Genomic DNA, 18966 nt, shown 5'->3' on the forward strand with positions numbered 1-18966 from the left:
CACGTGACAATAAACAAATCCAATCCAATCAGTCAAAGAGCAGATAAGAATCAATCACATTGCTTCAGTAGCCAGAGCGGAAAGGACAGCTGATAGTTTCTGTTACGAGTCCCGAGAAGGATTTAAACTGAATGGGCTTTTCAGTAAATACATGCAAGGATCTAGCCCCAGCCGGGACAATACGGAGATGCCAATTTCCATGCTGTGGCCAAGGTCGGGATGGATTTTCTGTAGGTTGGTGGTATTTGCGGGTGTGGGGGCCTGTTTGATGGCCCGTACCTTCTCCTCTACCGGGTGCTAGCCGTCCTTGTCAACCCGGTACCCTTGCCCGTCTTTAGGAGGACCCCTGCCTCAGAGAACCGGCGAAGGACTTCCTCCAAATTACCCAGGTGCTCCTCCTCGGTGGCTCCAGTGACCAGGGCGTCATCCAAGTAAACCCCCCCCCCCCGTGCAAGTCTGCGGAGGATGCTTTCCCTGACCCTCTGACAAATCTCACGGCAGACGAGATCCCGAATGGAAGGCTGATGTATTCGTAAAGACTTCCTGGGTGCCATGTCCAGTTCCAACTGGAGGTGTGCGTGGCTCATGTCCAGTTTTGAGAAGCAGTGTCCCCCAGCCAACTGCGCATAGAGATCCGTGCGCCGCCTCGGGTACCCATCCACTGTCAATTTGGAATTGCCACACAGGCACCGGGAGTACGGGCATTGCCCGCTCTGCGGACTCAACAGGATGAATAATTCCCAGGCTTTCCTGCCGGCTGAGTCCGTCGTCCACCTTCGTTAACAGGGCTTTGGGAACTGGGCAGGCCCTAAAATACCTCACTTGGCCTTCTGGTTCTATGAAGACTTTGGCCACGCCTCCCTTTATTTTTTCCAGGCCATCGTGGAAAGCATCGGGTATTTCCCCCGGAGTTTGTACAATCCCCCAGTGCCCAACCTGATTCTGCTGCCAGTCCAGGTGGAGCCTGTGCAGGCCGTCACGGCCCAATGGACTGGATCCGGGCCCTCGCTCAATCTTCAATGGCAAGTGGTCGGACCGCTGCCCGTAGGCAACAGGAGTCATCGCCGTGCCCGCGATGGCCAATGGTTCTCCCGTGCATGTTGCCAAACGCTCCTCAGTGACCCTGAGGTCCAGGCGTTGGATTGCTGTCTGGACTTTCTGGTATGTCTGCCACCCTGTGACCCAACAGGCAGCCCCTCTGTCAATTTCCATTTCAAGGGGGTGGCCATTAAACTGGATGGTGATTTTGACGGGGGTTATTCTTGGAGCTGCGACTCAGTTTAGCTGCATGCACTTGTCCTCGTCGGGTAGTGCCAAATGTAAAGCCCTGGCTCTAGGTGGTGTGCCTCCCTGACCAGGGTGACGTGCTTGTTGGCGGATCTGGTGTTCCTGGTTCCCACAATTCCTCTGACACAGATGCAGCACTGCTGTGAATCCTCCTCCTGGAGTTCAGGAGGGATGTCTCGCCAGGCTGTAGAGGCTCTCAGTCAATGGGTGTGGCCCATGATGTGTTGGGTATGCCGGGTCTGCGAGGACTGCGTTTACTGCAGCAGAGAGAGAGACAACCTTCCAACACTTGAAGAAATGCAACTCGATTTTATTAAACTCTTAACTATTAAACATGCTTGAACTGTGGGTTGACACTATGCTGAGTTGACTGGAGACCTGAGGCTAACCTGACCAGACTATCTTACTACCACATGGTGTATGTTCTAGTTGCTGCTCACGGGCTCTGACTGTCTCCGAGGCTGCATCCCGAGAGAGCGGGAAAACTAGTGTCCCCTGGTTATATAGTGGCCGTGTCCTGTCTGGTAATTGGCTGCTGTGTTCTGTATGTTCATTGGTCATCCTTTGTGTCACTCACTGTCTGTCTGTGCACCATCATATACTTGTGTGTATATTATGACAGCCCCGACGTTGCTCGGGCAGTGGTTATGTCCCAGAGGCTCCACTCTTCAGGGGCGATGTTCGCCTGAATGGGGGGGGGGGGGGGGGGGCGGGGGGGTGACCAATGCTATTCACCTCTACGTCTAGTGATCCCTGGTGGTACTGGACTCCCGTTTTCAGGTGAGAAGGATATCTCTAAGATCCTCTTCAGATCCAAAGATGGTTCAGCCAGCGACTTACATTGAGCTGCCATGTTGTTGATTCCGCAGACAACGCGGTCCCTCAGCACCTCCGGAAGGGATGGCTCATAATCACAATACTCGGCCAGCTTGCACAGGCGCGTCAAAGTTCTGTGACTCCCGCGGGGTTTTTCTGTACCTTCGGACAATTATCGATGGTTTGGGGTCATAGTGGTTTGCCATGGTGCCACCCGTTCGTCAGAGGTTTTGGAATCTGGGGCTGCAGGGTTGGTCAGGCTATTGGTGATGATGAAGGTAGGGGTCCCACATGCAGTCAGGAGTATACCTTTTGCTGGTCGTCCCTTGTTTTCCCAAAAAAGTAATACATTCGCTCAGCATACTGGGCCCAGTCCTATATACGTCAAAACACACCTATCCGTGTCAAAAGCATCGAGCGTCACGAAGAGTGGCGTTTTGACGTTTGTTCTGACCTTTCTCCCCTGTAGCGAGATTCAGCCATGGTCTGAACATTTTCCCTATTTCCTCGTCGCCAGTATTACAATCGCAGGAGCCCTGAGAAGGATTCAAACAGAAAGGTTCATGCAATAGGCCAAAGCACAGCTACAAAGCGACAGAGAGCAACATCTAAGTCCGACCGGGACCATCCGAAACGGCGGTTCCCTTCCTGACTGGCTTTTATCGGGCCCCGTTGTGTTGCTTCCGCCTTTCAGCGGGGGCGATCGTATTCCGCAGGCCCCCACGGGGAGATCAATCGGGCCATCCCTGTGGGTCCTGTGGGCTACAGCTTCCCTCAAGGATTTCAGTAATTACAACAACCACGAATTTTCATGGCTCATGTTACTGTTTTTTAATTCCAGATTTATTTGATTAACTGAGTTAAATTCCTCAGCTGCTGTGGTGAGTTTTGAACTCAAGTCTCCCATTCCTGGCCCCGTAACAACAACTATGCGACTGTACCCTGTCTACTTTATGATGCTAAATAAATAAATGGCCAATTAATAAATTAAAACAAAAGGTTAGGCAGATTGAGGGCGCAATTTAAGGGAAACATTTCTCAGTGTCATTTTGGGTGGGATTGGCGTTGTGTCTCTCGTCGTGTCGGCGAGATCAAGGCCCATATTTAACGGCACTTAGTGCTGGAAATTAGCCCCCACATGCTTCTCGCCATTACTGGCTGTCTCGCCGCCTGATTCGGCAAACTCACGCCTCAGTGTCTCTCGGCTAACAAGGGGGAGCTGCTTTTAAACGCTCCTTCACCACTCATTCCCAGTCAACACACAAGCTTGGCAGCGCACAGGCCAATGCCAATACTGACCGGCCCAGGCTTCTGGACGCTTTGGATGCTGGACGGGACATCCTGTTCCCCGAGTGGGCTGCATGACCAGCAGCAGGGTGGCCAATGCCACCCAGGAGGCAGTGGAGCAGCTGCCCGTGCGGGCAGCACGACAATGTAGGAAGATGGCAAACGACCTCCACCAAGCCGCAAGGGTAAGTTACCACCTCTCTCCTGCACCCCCCCCCCCAAATTCCCAAAGCCCCCCCCCCCCCCCGCAAATCACTGGCTCACACCTCGCACCCTCCGGACTCTGCATTTGTTCCTCAGAACCCCCTGGCACCACATGCCACAACCCCTTCATGTGCACACAGGCAGCCCTGCCATAGACACCCCGGACCCGACAAGCACCATACACAATGCCCTCTCTGTGTCCCCGCAGGAGAAGATAACCCATAATAAGTGGGAAAGGGCCAAGACGGAGGGTGGAGTACCAGAGATCTGAGTCCTCACCCCCCCATGGGGAACGTGGTTGTGCATGGTGAGAGCAGTCACCGACAGCGAGGTTGGCCTGTGCCAGAGAGGTGAGGATCCACTGCCCCTTTATCCAGATGACCTGTCTCGAGTGAGTTATTCATGTCGGTCAACATGACCCTTCCCTCTCACTGACCACATGTCCATTGTCTCGCAGGATCTCCATCTGATGGGGCTGGGCCACCTGGAGTCGCCCTCCCACGCCACCTCCGAGGAGAGCTCCGAGGAGACCGCCATCATTGAGGTGTGACAGCTATCACCCGCACCTTCCACCAGCGCAGGCGCACACCTCATATGGTGACACAGGGGTTAGCACTGCTGCCTTGCAACGCTAGAGACTGGGTACAATTCCGACCTTCGGTGACTGTCTGCGTGGAATTTGCACGTTCTCCCCGTGTGTGCGTGGGTTTCCTCTGGGTGCTCCGGTTTCCCCCCACAGTCCAAAGACGTGCAGGTTAGGTGGATTGGCCAAATGCCGAGCCTCTGGAGAGGCCTCTCCCCGAGCTGGTGCAGGTGACAGGAGACGGTTGTGAGATTCAGGAGGGGATGCCAATGACATCACAGCGAACGTATCGCCGATGAAGCCCCAAAGGCTACGGACACAGGAGATGATGCTGGCAACGCATGGCACCGGGGCCAACACTGCGAGGGTTGCACGTGTCTTGAGTGGTGGTGTCTCTGACGACCATGTCTGAGGGCCTCAACGTCCTGTCCCAGTCGCCGAGGCCTGGGCGGCAGACACAGGAAGATATTACCGAGGCACTGCAGAGTGTGGCCCCAGTCACTGAGGAGCATCGCTGGGGGCGTCGACACCGTGATGCAGCCAACGGGGAGGCGCCAGGACTGGCAGAACCAGATGAGGCAGGGGCCTCTGGATCTCACTCCAGCTGCCCCTCCGTCCCATGGAAACCCCTAGGGCCCTACGGGAGCCCCTGGAGGAGAAACCACTGCAGGCCCACCTGGGCCTACCACCAATTCTCCTGAATCCCCCCTTCCTGACACCGGCACATCTGAAGGCAGCCGGCAGAACAGGGTGGGACAGAGAAGCCAATGACACCGGTAAGTGGGCCAGGGCCCTCTGGAGCCAGAGGATGTCCACCAAGGGCATTGGATTTGGATTTATTGTCACATGTACAGAGGTACAGTGAAAAGTATTGTTCTGCCTACAGTCCAGACAGACCGCTCCATACATGAAAAACATAGGACACACAATAAATACACAATGTAAATACATAGACATCGGGTGAAGCATGCGGAGTGTGGTACTACTCAGTAGAGATGTGTGAAGAGATCAGGTCAGTCCATAAGAGGATCATTTAAGAGTCTGGTAACAGCGGGGAAGTAGCTGTTTCTGAACCTGTTTGTGCGTGTTCTCAGACTTTTGTATCTCCGGCCATTGGAAGGAATTGGAAGAGTGAGTGAGCCGGGTGGGAGGAGACCCTGATTATGCTGCCCGCTTTCCCCAGGCAGCGGGAGGTGTAGACAGTCGATGGATGGGTCGGGCGTGGAAAGCAGCAGACTGCCTCCACCTCTGGCGTGCATCCTGGGCGGACACCTAGGTATGTAAGATCAAGGTGATTGAGGATCACTGAGTGGGCACTAGGGGTGTGTGTGTGTGGGAGGGGAGGGGGGGGGGGCAGGGAGGGGTGCAGGGGGGGGGTCACAATCTGGAGGTATGGTAATGTCCAATGTTCACTATTGAAACATGTTACAACTGATACATGTGAAGCCTCTGTCACATTAATCTTCACAGCGGCCCTGTCTCACCCCCCCCCCCCCACTCCCCCAACAACGCGAGGGCAGCCGCCACAGGGCCGACACCACCAATCATTTTGGTATCTGCAAGGAATGGGGGAAGGAGAGAGACTGACAATCAGTTAGAGCTTCCATCCCGAGACCCTCAAATCCCCCAAGCACCCCCCACCCTTATGTGTCCCGTCTTCCCTCAGAGTGCCATCCACCGAGCCAGTTGTGCTGGAGACCCTTGCTCTGCACACTAACCCCCAGCCACAGCAGGGGCCCCTAGACCCTTGCCGGGAACATTAGGGAGACCGTGCTCAGGTGCCCTCCCCGATCCACACACTTACCCTTTGGTCTCGAGGATATCCTCAGCGCTGAAGCCCAGCTCTTGAGTGTTTGATTCTTGGCTGCTGCCCCTACGGTGTGGAGTTTGCACATTCTCTCCCGTGTTTGCGTGGGTCTCACCCCCCCCCCCCGACTCAAAGATGTGCAGGGTAGGTGAATTGGCCGTGCTAAATTGCCCCTTGATTGGAAAAAAAGTCATTAGGTACTCTAAATTTATATAAAGAAAGATGATAACAATACCTTTGTACAAAAAGATGAAAACAAACAACTTAACAGTCCATACGTCACACTAACCATTAGTCAACAGGGAAAAGACACCATGCCATACATACAAGCAGCTTTTTGCTACAGAACATCAATGCAAACACAAAGATACAGCAGTTTGTATGAACATTAAACAACCAACAGTACAATAGAACCATCAGCAAAAGCATTTCTTCAACACCTTCCTCAAGTTGCTCATTTGGATCAACCCACCTCCCTCTCCCTTCCCACAGCTCCCAGCAGTAGACTCTCGGACCAAGCTCGAGTGCCACACGGATCCTCGCTCTCCCTTCCCACAGCTCCCAGCAGTAGACTCTCGGACCAAGCTCGAGTCCCACACGGATCCCCGCTCTCCCTTCCCACAGCTCCCAGCAGTAGACTCTCGGATCAAGCTCGAGTCTCACACGGATCCCCGCTCCCCCTTCCCACAGCTCCCAGCAGTAGACTCTCGGACCAAGCTCGAGTCCCACACGGATCCCCGCTCCCCCTTCCCACAGCTCCCAGCAGTAGACTCTCGGACCAAGCTCGAGTCCCACACGGATCCCCGCTGACTATGGCAAGGTCTGCAAGACATAACGGGCGACAAGATGAAGGCATGTAAAATCGCTGGCTCCAATGCACCCCTCCCTGATTAGCTCAATGCATTCTATGACCGCTTTGAACAAGAGGTCAGCGAGAGCGAGCCCTCCACCCTGGAAGCCTCAGATGAACGTGTATCTGAGATTACCATTGCAGACATCAGAGCATCCTTCTCGAAGGTCAACCCACGGAAAGCCACTGGCCGGATGGGGTACCCGGACGAGCACTCAGGCTTTGCGCAGATCTGCTGGCGGGGGTATTCGCAGACATCTTCAACCTCTCTTTACAACAATCTGCTTCAAGAAGACGACCATCATCCCTGTACCAAAAAAAAGCCAAGCAGCGTGCCTTAAAAACTGGTCGTCCAGTGGCTCTGACATCCATCATCATGAAGTGCTTCGAAAGGTTAGTCTTGGCACGAATCAACTCCAGCCTCCCAGATTGCCTTGATCCACTACAGTTCGCCTCCCGCTGCAACAGGTCCACAGCAGACACCATCTCCATGGCCCTGCAGTCTACATAGATAACAAAGACACCTATGTCAGACTCCCATTTATCGACTACAGCTCAGCCTTCAACACCATCATTCCTACGAAACTCATCTCCAGACTCCGTGGCCTTGGCCTCGGCTCCTCCCTCTGCGACTGGAACCTGAACTTTCTAACCCACAGGCCACAATCAGTAAAGATAGGCAACAACACCTCCTCCACGATCATCCTCAACACCGGTGCCCCACAAGGCTGTGTCCTCAGCCCCCTACTGTACTCCTTATACACCTGTGACTGTGTGGCCAAATTCCCCTCCAACTCGATTTTCAAATTTGCTGATGACGCCACCGTAGTGGGTCGGATTTCAATCAATGACGAGACATAGGACAGGAATGAGACAGAGAATCTGGTGAACTGGTCCGACGACAATAATCTCTCCCTCAATGTCAACAAAACAAAGGAGATTGTCATCGACTTCAGAAAGCGTAGTGGAGAACATGCCCCTGTCTACATCAATGGGAACGAAGTAGAAAGGGTCGAGAGCTTCAAGTTTTTAGGTGTCCAGATCACCAACAACCTGTCCTGGTCCCCCCATGCTGACACTATAGTTAAGAAAGCCCACCAACGACTCTACTTTCTCAGAAGACTAAGGAAATTTGGCATGTCAGCTACGACCCTCACCAACTTCTACAGATGCCCCATAGAAAGCATTCTTTCTGGTTGTATCACAGCTTGGTATGGAGCCTGCTCTGCCCAAGACCGCAGGAAACTACAAAAGGTTGTGAATGTAGCCCAGTCCATCACGCAAACCAGCCTCCCATCCATCGACTCTGTCTCCAATTCCCGCTGCCTCGGAAAGGCAGCCAGCATAATTAAGGACCCCACGCACCCCGGACATACTCTCTTCCACCTTCTTCCATCAGGAAAAAGATACCAAAGTTTGAGGTCACGTACCAACCGACTCAAGAACAGCTTCTTCCCGACTGCCATCAGACTTTTGAATGGACCTACCTCGTATTAAGTTGATCTTTTCTCTACACCTCGCTATAACTGTAACATTATATTCTGCAGTCTCTCCTTCCTTCCCTATGTACGGTATGCATTGTTTGTACAGCATGCAAGAAACAATACTTTCACTGTATACTAATACATGTGACAATGATAAATCAAATCAAATCAAAAAGACTCTCAACAGTGGAAAGACGCTCGGGCGTTGAGCACACCTGAAAAGGGAAAGAGCTCCCCATCCCCTTCTCCAGCATTGGCAGCAGGTCATCCTACATCCGTCCTTTCTTTACTCCAGGCCACAGAAGCAAAAGAAGCAGCAGTGAACAAACACACAGCCTCCAGGCATTTATCATTAAACAGTCAACGGTACAATAAAGTCACCAATAATGTGCAAAACCCTTTCTTCAATGCCGTCATCAAGTTGCTCATTCGAATCAATCCACCTCCCTCTCTCCCTCCTGCAGCTTCCAGTCGTAGACTCCTCAACAAGGTAAAATGTCACACCATTGCAGAACACACCAGAAGGAAGAAAGAGCTCCCCTTCTCCTTCCCCAGCACTGGTAGCAGGTCATCTTACATCCTCCCTTTCCTTCCTCCAGGTAACAAAAACAGAGGGGTGTCAGCAAACAAACACACTGCCTCCAGGCAGCTGTAGCTGCTTTGGGATCATTCTGCCTCTATGTCCCCCTCCTACAGCACCAAACGGAAGACTCCCAACAGTGGAAAATCACAAAGACTATTGGCACGCCAGAAGTGAGAATGAACACTCCTTCCCCCTCCCCAGCATTCGCAGCAGGTCATCTTACAATCCTCCGTTTCCGTACTCCAGGCCAGAGAAGCAAAAGAGGCAGCAGCAAACAAACACACAGCCTCCAGGCATTTGCAGCTACCAGCAGGAGCAATCAGCAAACAGAATCTGCGGTAACACTTGAGAGCTGTTAAGTGCTCTCAACTAACAAGGCCAATTCCATTCTCAATAGCCTTTAGCTCCGGAGCTTGGGGCTGCTCCCAGTCAAAGGGAGTTAAAGTGACATTCAGCATATAACCAAGAACAGGGCTCTGTCCCGCAGGTTTTTGGTGGGACAGACAAGGGGCGGGATTCTCCCACCCGCCGGCGTAATCAGAGTAGGTCCCTTATCGGCGGGAACCGGCGGCGCGGGGGGGCTCCGGGGTTCCTGGGGGGGTCGCGGTGGGATCTTGCCCCAGGAGGTGCCCCCACGGTGGCCTGGCCCGCGGTCGGGATTGACCGGTCCGCAGGCGGGCATGTGCAGTGGGGGCACTCTATTACTCCACATCGGCCGTTGTGGTCCTCCGCGATGGCCGATGCGGAGACGAACCCTCTCGCGCTTGCGCGGGGATGACGCCAGCACACGCTGGCGCTCCTGCGTATGCACAGACTCGTGCCGGCCGGCGGAGGCCCTTCTGCACCGGTTGCATCCAAGCCCCTATCCCGCAGGCCGGCGGGGTGTCAACCACTCCGGGGCGGGCCTAACCCCTGAAGGTGCGGAGGATTCCACACCTTTGGGGCGGCCCGACGCCGGAGTGATTCACGGCACTCCCTCCCGCCGGGACCCCCCCCCCCCCCCCCCCCCCCCCCGCCCCGCCGGGTACGGGAGAATCCCACCCCAGATGTTTTTAACTTTGATTTCCCATTTATAAATGGTGGGGTATTTTCTCCAGCCCTTAAATTTGGAGTGTTCAAATCTTCAATAAATATGACATTTAGGAAAGACAGGAAGCTGGGAAAAGGTGGTGAGGTGGCTATGTTAATTAATATTGGTATTCGCACATTAAAGAGAGATGGCCTAAGTTCAGGAAAGCAGGGTGTAGAAGCAGTTTGGATTGAGATGAGAAATGATAAAGGCAAAAAGTGATGTTCAGGGCCCCTAATCGTAACTACACAGTGGGACAGGGTGTAAAGGAATAGATAATGGCAGCTTGTCAGAAAGGTACAGCAATAACCATGGGGAATTTTATAGATTGGAAAAATCAGATGGGCAAAAGTAGCCGAGATGAGGAGTTCATAGAATGTTTTCAGGATAGTTTCTTAGAACAGCACATTCTGGAGTCTGTTGTGTTATTCTTCATGTAGCATAAGCTACTTGAAGTTCTCCTACTTGAGTTCGACTCTCCTGCTCATCTTGCTATAGTAACTCGATCTAACTAACCAGTCTGCTCTAAGCCACGTGGGTGGGTGTGATGCTTCTGATCTGCCCCTGTCCTTCTCTCTGAGTGTCGCCTGTGGAAAGAGAAAGAGCATGTGTGCCCTGTCCTTTTATATGGGTTACCCCCTTGTGGTAGTGTCACTTCTGGGTGTCTTGACTGCCCATGGGTCATGTCCTATTCTATGTGTTCATTAGCTGTATGTCTGCATGTCATGATGTCTCTGGTGCTCCCTCTAGTGTTTACTTAGTTGTAGTGTATTTACATTAACTCCTTGTGTATTTACAGTGATGCATATCAGCACAGAATCGACCAGAGGGACCTGGACTTTTAAAGGTTCTTTTCAAACATTCATCAAAATAATGACACAGACCATTGTAATGCTTCCAGGTCAAAGATCATCACATTATCCAATCAGCCCAAGTCTCTGGCTCAATATATAAAATGGATCTTTTGTTAACATTGTGAGGATGAAGACTCGAGAACTATTTAAGGATCAGTTAGACACTGTAATTGGGGACTGCCGCTCTTTTTGAACAGGGCTGGATAGCTTCCTAATGTGTGTCTATTTTATATATATAACAGGTATCATTAATCAACTGTATTGACCCGAGGGAGAGAGGACTCATAGAAATGTTCCATTGCTGTTGCTCATTATATCCACAAAGTTCGAAGGTGAAAACAGTTGTTGGATAAGCCTGTGTGAATAAAGAACAGCACATTGTTATAATGTGTAGCTACCTAGTCCTATACATGTGCAGGGAGCAATGTGAATCCTTTCAGTTGCATAAGGCTCATCTTTGTTGTATCGACTTTTTAAAAAATTTCATTTTATTGTTTTAATTTTTTATAATTTAGAGTAGCCAATTCTTTTTTTTTCCCAATTAAGGGGCAATTTAGCTTGACCAAATCACCAACCCTGAACATCTTTTTGGGTTGTGGGGGTGAGACCCACACAGACACGGCGGCACGAGGACACTGTGGCTAGCACTGCTGCCTCACAGCTCCAGGGTCCCGGGTTCAATGCTGGCCTCGGGTGACTGTCTGTGTGGAGTTTGCACTACTTCCCCGTGCCTGCGTGGGTTTCCTCCGGGTGCTCCGGTTTCCTCCCACAGTCCAAAGATGTGCAGGTCAGGTGGACTGGCCGTGCTAAATTGCCCCTTGATGTCCTAAAAGGTTCAGGTGGGGTTACGGGGATAGGGTGGAGGCGTGGGCTTAAGAAGGGTGCTCTTTCCGAGGGCTGGTGCAGACTCGATGGGCCGAATGGCCTCCTTCTGCACTGTAAACTCTATGGTTCTATGACGAATGTGGAAACTCCACAGGGTGACAATGACCTGGGGCCTGGATCGAAGCCAGGTCCTCTGCGCCATTGTGCTGCCCTAAGTATCGACTATTTAAAGTGAAATTTAACTTTTTGTTTAAGTATCACTTGCCTGTTAATTCATGTTTAATTTACGTTAATTTGGAATTGTCAAAGTAAAAGCAGCACAATGTGAATTCTTGTCGGTAATTTCTTCACTTAGGGATCATTCCATAAATTTGATTATTTTTGGTTTACAGTTTCCACACAGGGATTGCTCTTTCAAAGAGCAAGTATAAACTCTGTGGGCCAAATGGTCTTATTCTGTCCTGTAAGATTCTATGATACAATTTGCAAAGAACTGCCTGGCATCAATCCTAAATATTTGCCACTTATTAGTTTCGCACACATATTCCCTTGCTTTAACTTCATTTAGCTTGAAGCAATATTCCAGATTTATCTTTTCTACACTATTTCTTATACAATAGACTCCTGGAGGATAATTAGAAACATTGCTCGTTATTCCACTGAGTCTCGAGTAGGCTTGATGACAGGGGTCCGGGAGCCAAGTTCACAGGTGTAAGTACATGTGTCCAATTCCCGCCATCGGGAAAACTGTCCCCAACCAAGTTTGGGGAGCAGGGCCCAATGCTGGTATCCTGCCTGTTGGCAGCGGGGTACCTATTGGGCTCATTAATGGTGCCAATTATTCCGGAGCCCACTGGATTTAACAGGACTCGCATGGCTTTCTCAATTTAAGTTAAATTGTAAAGGTTGGACAAGGGTGATATCATGACCGGTACAGGTTTGGAGGGCGAGTGTAGTGGAGAACATGCCCCTGTCTACATCAGGGCATGGAGGGCCCCACGTATCCATGGCCTCAGGACATTGCCTGAGGCCCGCCCCCTGAAGCTCCGTCCCCGACCGGCCGAGTTTCCGACGCTGTGGGTCTCTCATGGTCTCACCCATTCGGGAACTCAGCGTGGCGGCTGCGGCCTCCGTCCAGTGCCGCCACGGTCGGGGGAGGCCCGATCCGCGGGCAGGGGTGGACATATTCGGGACTGGGGGCTACTGTGGTGCGGCGGTCCAGGGCGCGCGAGCCGGCCGAAGGGGGGAACCTTTCGCAGGCCGGGTCCGCGAGAGGCATCCGCCGTGAAGCACGGCGCGGCCGCTGCACATCGCCGCTGGACGCACGCGCGGCCACGGACCCGGCAATTCTTCAGGCCACATCGCCAGCTAGAGCTGGGTGCTCTATGCTGCCTCCCTGCTAGCCCCCAGCAAATCGGGGAATAATTGGCCGTTTTGCGCCAATTTTGATGCCATAAAACGTCACCGTTCCCACACCGGCGAGGGGACATAGTCTCCAAATCGGAGAATCCAGCGCCTTATTTCCACTCGCTGTTCCCTGCCCATTAGCCGATATCCCTGCCAATATGCTACCTCCAACACCGCTGGCTCTTATCCTATGATCTAACCTTTTATGAGGTACCTTGTCGAATGCCTTCCGGAAGTCCAAATACAGCACATCTACTGGTTCCCCTCTATCCACTCGGGTTGAGACTTCCTCGAAAAACTCAAAAATTAGAAATAAAGTAAATAGGAGCAAGGGAAGTCCATTCAGCCCTTCGAGCCCGCTCTGCCATTCATTATGATCACCCACCTCAAGGGCCTAATCCCGCTTTCCCCCCTATATCCTTTGATCACCTTCGCCCTAAGTGCTATATCTAACTGCTTCTTGAAAACATGCAATGTTTTGGCCTCAAATACTTCCTGTGGTAACGAATTCCACAAGCTCACCACTCTCTGGGTGAAGAAATTCCTCCTCATCTCAATCCTAAATGGTCTACCCCGTATCCTCGGACTGTGACCCCTGGTTCTGGACACACCCATCATTGCGAACATCCTTCCTGCGTCTACCCTGTCCAGTCCTGTTAGGATTTTATAGGTTTCTCTGTGATCCCCCCTCATTCTTCTGAACTCCAGCGAATACAATCCTAACCGATTCACTCTCTTCTCGTACGTCAACGCCGCCATCCCAGGAATCAGTGTGGTAAACCTTCACTGCACTAGCTCAATAGCTGGAAAATCCTTCCTCAGATAAGGAGACTAAAACTGTGCACACTATTCCAGGTGTGGCCTCACCAAGGCCCTGTATAACTGCAGCAAGACATCCCTGCTCCTGTACTCGAATCCTCTCGCAATGAAGGCCAGCAAACCATTTGCCTTCTTCCCCGCCTGCTGCACCTGCATGCTTACCCTCAGTGGCTGGTGTACGAGGACACCCAGGTCCCGCTGCACATTCCCTTCTCCTAATTTATGGCCATTCCAGTAATAATTTTTGCTACTGAAGTGGATAACCTCGCATTTATCCATCATTTCCCTGCCATTCATTTGCCCACTCACTCAACTTGTCCAAATCACACTGACGGATCTCTGCATCCTCCTCACAGCTCACCCTCCCACCCAACTTCGTGTCATCTGCAAACTTGGAGATATTACATTTTGTTTCCTTCTAAATCATTAATATATATTGTGAACAGCTGGGGTCCCAGCACCGATCCCTGTGGTACCCCACTAGTCACTGCCTGCCAATTTTAGAAAGAGCCATCAATTCCTACTCTTTATTTCCTGTCTGCCAACCAGTTTTCTATCCATCCCAATACACTACCCCCAATACCATGCGCTTTAATTTTCCACTCTAATCTCTTATGCAGGACTTTGTCAAAAGCCTTCTGAAAGTCCAAATAAACCACATCCGCTGAGTCCACTTTGGAATAAATTAGTCAGCCACAATTTCCCTTTCATGAGGCCATGCTGCCTCTGCTTGATTAGATTATGATTTTCCAAATGTGCTGCTTTACTTCCTGAATAATTGATTCCAACATTTTTCCAACAAAAGATATGAGGCTAATTGGCCTTTAGTTACCCGCTTTTTGCCTCCCTCCCGTTTTGAACAGATTAAGGAGAGGAGGTGGTGGCATAATGGTATTGTCACTGGACTAGTAAACCAGAAACAGCAGAGAATCTGGAGAGCCAGGTTCGAATCCCGCCACTGCAGATGGTGAAATTTGAATTCAATTTTTTTTTTTAACTGGAATTAAAAAGTCTGATGATGATGAAACATTGTTGATTGTTGTAAAAACTTATCTGGTTCAGTAATTTCATTTTAGGCTGTTTGTTGCAAGGTGTGTTTTAGTTTTGTTTTCAGTGTTGGAGCTGAAGCCAGACAAAGCAGTTGTACTGCTGTTCTCTCTGCCATGAAAAGACTATCTCTTGATCATTTGGTGAATTCAGAATTATAAATGTTCTCAGTAGTGAATGTAAACCTGATGTGCTTCTGTTAAAAGTGTTTCTTTTGTCTTCTAGATGTTTTTTGGGAAGTTATTAAGCATTACTTAGTGTTGTATTCTTTGGCGGTTGTATTTGAATTGATGGTTGCTAAGATGTTCACTGTATGTTTTAAAAAGGTTAACTTGAGTTCATAGAATAAACATTGTTTTGCTTTAAAAAATACTTTTCCATTTCTGCTGTACCACACCTGTAGAGTGGGCCGTGTGCTCCCCATACCACAGTCTATTAAAAGTTGTGGGTCAGGTGAACTCCATGATACACTTTGGGGTTCTCTAAACCCTGGCCCATAACAGAACAAAGAACAATACAGCACAGGAACAGGCTCTTCGCCCTCCAAACCTGTACCAGTCATGATATCACCCTTGGCCCAAACCCTCAGCACTTCCTTGTGCCGTATCCCTCTGTACCCATCCTATCCATGTATGTGTCAAGATGCCTTTTGAACGCCGTTAATGTATCTGCTACCGCAACCTCCCCAGGCAACGCGTTCCAGACACTCACCACCCTCTGCGTAAAAAACCTGCCTCGCACATCTCCTCTAAACTTTGCCCCACGGACCTTACACCTATGCCTCCAGGTGACTGACCCTCCCTCGTGGGAGAGAGTGAAAGAGTGCCTTCCCATCCACTCTATCCACACCCCTCATAATCTTGTAGACCTCTATCAGGAATCCCCTCAACCTCCGTCTTTCTAATGAAAACAGTCCGAGTCTATTCAGCCTCTCCGCTTAGCTAATACCCTCCAGACCAGGCAACATCCTGGTAAACCTCCTCTGCACCCTCTCCAAAGCCTCCACATCCTTCTGGTAGTGCGGCGACCGGAATTGTGCGCAATATTCCAAGTGCGGCCTTACCAAGGTTCTATATAACTGTGGCATGACTTGCCAGTGTTTATACGCAATGCCCCCATGATGGGTTAAAGGATTAGAGGGGGTAAGAGGAAAATCTTTTCACCCAGCGCGTTGTGGCGGTCTGGAACTCACTGCATGAACGGGTAGGAGAGGCAGAAACTCTCAACTCATTGTGAAAGTGGCTGGATGTGCACCTTAAGTGAGGTAAGCTGCAGGGCTACGGACCAAAGGCTGATTAGGCTGGGTGACTCATTTTATTGGCTGGTGCTGACATGATGGGCCTTTGGCGTCGCGTTGTAGACTTTCTATAATTCTGGTAAACCCGGTGGGTCAGTGGTAGTTTAGTGGTTACTTCACTTTATATCCCAGCTGCCCTGGGTGGGATTTGAACCCGTAACTCCAGTGTCTGAAGCTGGGCATCTGGGCTGCCAGTCCAGAGACATCACCACTACACCAACAAAGGAGAATAACCTGAAGATTGTTTCTCGCGCCAAAAATGGGCTCATTAGGAAGACAGTGTGTATGGGTGGATTGGAAAAAGCTGGGGGAAAAGGGCTGGGAAAATAAGCAGTGGGAAAGGCCCGGGGATAAGACATAAATGATGAAGAAAAACATGAATACAGTTAGTAGGAAAAGTCAGCAGGCCTTATTTTAATCATGTGGGGAAAGTATAGACAGAATAAAGAAACCGGGTAACTAGGGGAAGCTGGCTGAGTCATGCCTCAGATTTCTGGAGACGGGTGTTTGGAGACGAGAGAATGAAACGAGGATCTAACGGTTTACATAATTGAGAGAAACCATTGTGGAAACTTCGTTGAGTAATGATATGCATTACACTGATCTCAGGATAAAACTTGCTCTGCAGAGATTAAAGATAAAAACAACATCAATTTGCATTCATGCGGCATCTTTATTGTGGTAAAACATTCAAAGACGCTTTACAGAAGCGGAATCAGACACACATTCAGAATGTAATCAGAGTGGAAGGCAAAGAATAGGTGACCAAACGCCTGATGGTAGAGGGAGGTCTTAAACAGTCTCTGATGCACAGCGGTTTCGGGAGGGATTTGCAGACTTTAAGGGCTTAAGGCTTGGGTGTTGGGCAAAGTAAGTGGGGGCTGCAGGAGGTGACGGAGTTAGAGGAATGCAGAGTTCTCCCAGGATTCGAGGAAGTTACGGAGAGAGAGAGAGGAAGAGGGGTGGTCTTTCATGTGATGGATAGAATGATTATTGAGACAGGGTAAACCGGATGCTGTAACAAGTGGAAACATTAAGAGAAACCAGAGACACAAGAATAGAGAGGGGTGTGCAAATGTGTGACGGATCAAAACTATCAATTTAGTGAGAATAAAACTGGGATGTCTAATATGTTGAATATGTTTCTCAACATGATACTGGACTGTTACATGTCTCAAATAGTCATAGGGATTCACTTGGTGGGGTTTTGTACAAGACCGACTACAATGTAACAAGCACAGGCAGAGGACACTTACGAAACAGTATGCACATCGGGGGTGTATCTAAGATTGGGTTTACGATGGGAGGTCTACAGCAGAGACTCAACTTTAGGAAGGGAGGGGGATATTTATTGAGAACACGGGCGACATTCTCCGACCCCCCGCCGGGTTGGAGAATCGCCGGGGGCTGGCGTGAATCCCGCCCCCGCCGGTTGCCGAAGTCTCTGGCACCGGATATTCGGCAGGGGCGGGAATCGCGGTGCGCCGGTTGGCGGGCCCCCCCGCTCGATTCTCCGGCCCGGGTGGGCCGAAGTCCCGCCGATAAATTGCCTGTCCCACCGGCGTAAATTAAATCACCTACCTTACCGGCGGGACAAGGCGGCGTGGGCGGGCTCCGGGGTCCTGGGGGGGGGGGGGGGGGGGGCGCGGAGCGATCTGGCCCCGGGGGGTGCCCCCACGGTGGCCTGGCCCGCGATCGGGGCCCACCGATCCGCGGGCGGGCCTGTGCCGTGGGGGCACTCTTTCCCTTCCGCGTCCGCCACGGTCTCCACCATGGCGGAGGCAGAAGAGACTCCCTCCACTGCGCATGCGCGGGAAACTGTCAGCGGCCGCTGACGCTCCCGCGCATGCACCGCCCGGAGATGTCATTTCCGCGCCAGCTGGCGGGGTAACAAAGGCCGTTTCCGCCAGCTGGCGGGGCGGATATTCCTCCGGCGCCGGCCTAGCCCCTCAATGTTGGGGCTCGGCCCCCAAAGATGCGGAGCATTCCGCACCTTTGGGGCGGCGCGATGCCCGTCTGATTGGCGCCGTTTTGGGCGCCGGTCGGCGGACATCGCGCCGATACCGGAGAATTTCGCCCCAGATTCCTGACTGGAACATAATGTTTAATCCAGAGAATCATGGAATTTACAGTGCAGATGGAGGCCATTTGGCCCATCGGGTCTGCACCGGCCCTTGGAAAGAGCACCCTACCTAAGCCCATGCCTCCACCCTATCCCCACACCTCCACCCTATCTCCGTAACCCCGCCTAACCGTTTTTGGACACTAAGGGCAATTTATCATGGCCAATCCACCTGCACGTCTTTAGACTGTGGGAGGAAACCGGAGCACCCGGAGGAAACCCACGCAGACACGGCGAGAACGTGCAGACTCCGCACAGACAGTGACCCAAGTCGGGAATCGAACCCGGGACCCTGGAGTTGTGAAGCAACAGTGCTTACCTTTTTTTCATGTATGGAACGATCTATCTGAACTCCGCCATTCATTATGATCATGGCTGATCATCCAAGTCAGTAATGTGTTGCCGCCTCCCCCCCATATGCTTTGATCCTCTTCACCCTCAGAGCTATATCGAGCTATTTCTGGGAAACGTACAATATTTTCTGTTGGTAGCGAATTCCACAGGGTCACCATTCTCTGGGTGAAGAAATTTCTCCTCATTTCTGATCTAAATGGTCTACACCGTATCCTCGGACTGCGACTCCTGGTTCTGGACACCCCCACATCCTTCCTGCATCTACCCTGTC

General features: G+C 51.3%; 1 long non-coding RNA gene across 2 annotated transcripts in view; it reads left to right on the top strand.

The window, feature by feature from the left end:
* Positions 1–18966, top strand: part of LOC140425689 (uncharacterized) — a 72212-nt gene that overhangs the window by 16760 nt on the left and 36486 nt on the right. The window contains exon 3 of one of the 2 annotated variants that reach the window (XR_011947920.1): positions 10770–11443. The exons of the other annotated variant lie outside the window; for it this stretch is intronic. This is a non-coding gene — a long non-coding RNA (uncharacterized lncRNA). Of the gene's footprint in view, positions 1–10769; positions 11444–18966 lie in introns of those variants that run through there. 2 annotated transcript variants of the gene reach the window in all.

Source organism: Scyliorhinus torazame, chromosome 6 (assembly GCF_047496885.1).
Source record: "Scyliorhinus torazame isolate Kashiwa2021f chromosome 6, sScyTor2.1, whole genome shotgun sequence".
Lineage (NCBI taxonomy): Eukaryota > Metazoa > Chordata > Chondrichthyes > Carcharhiniformes > Scyliorhinidae > Scyliorhinus > Scyliorhinus torazame.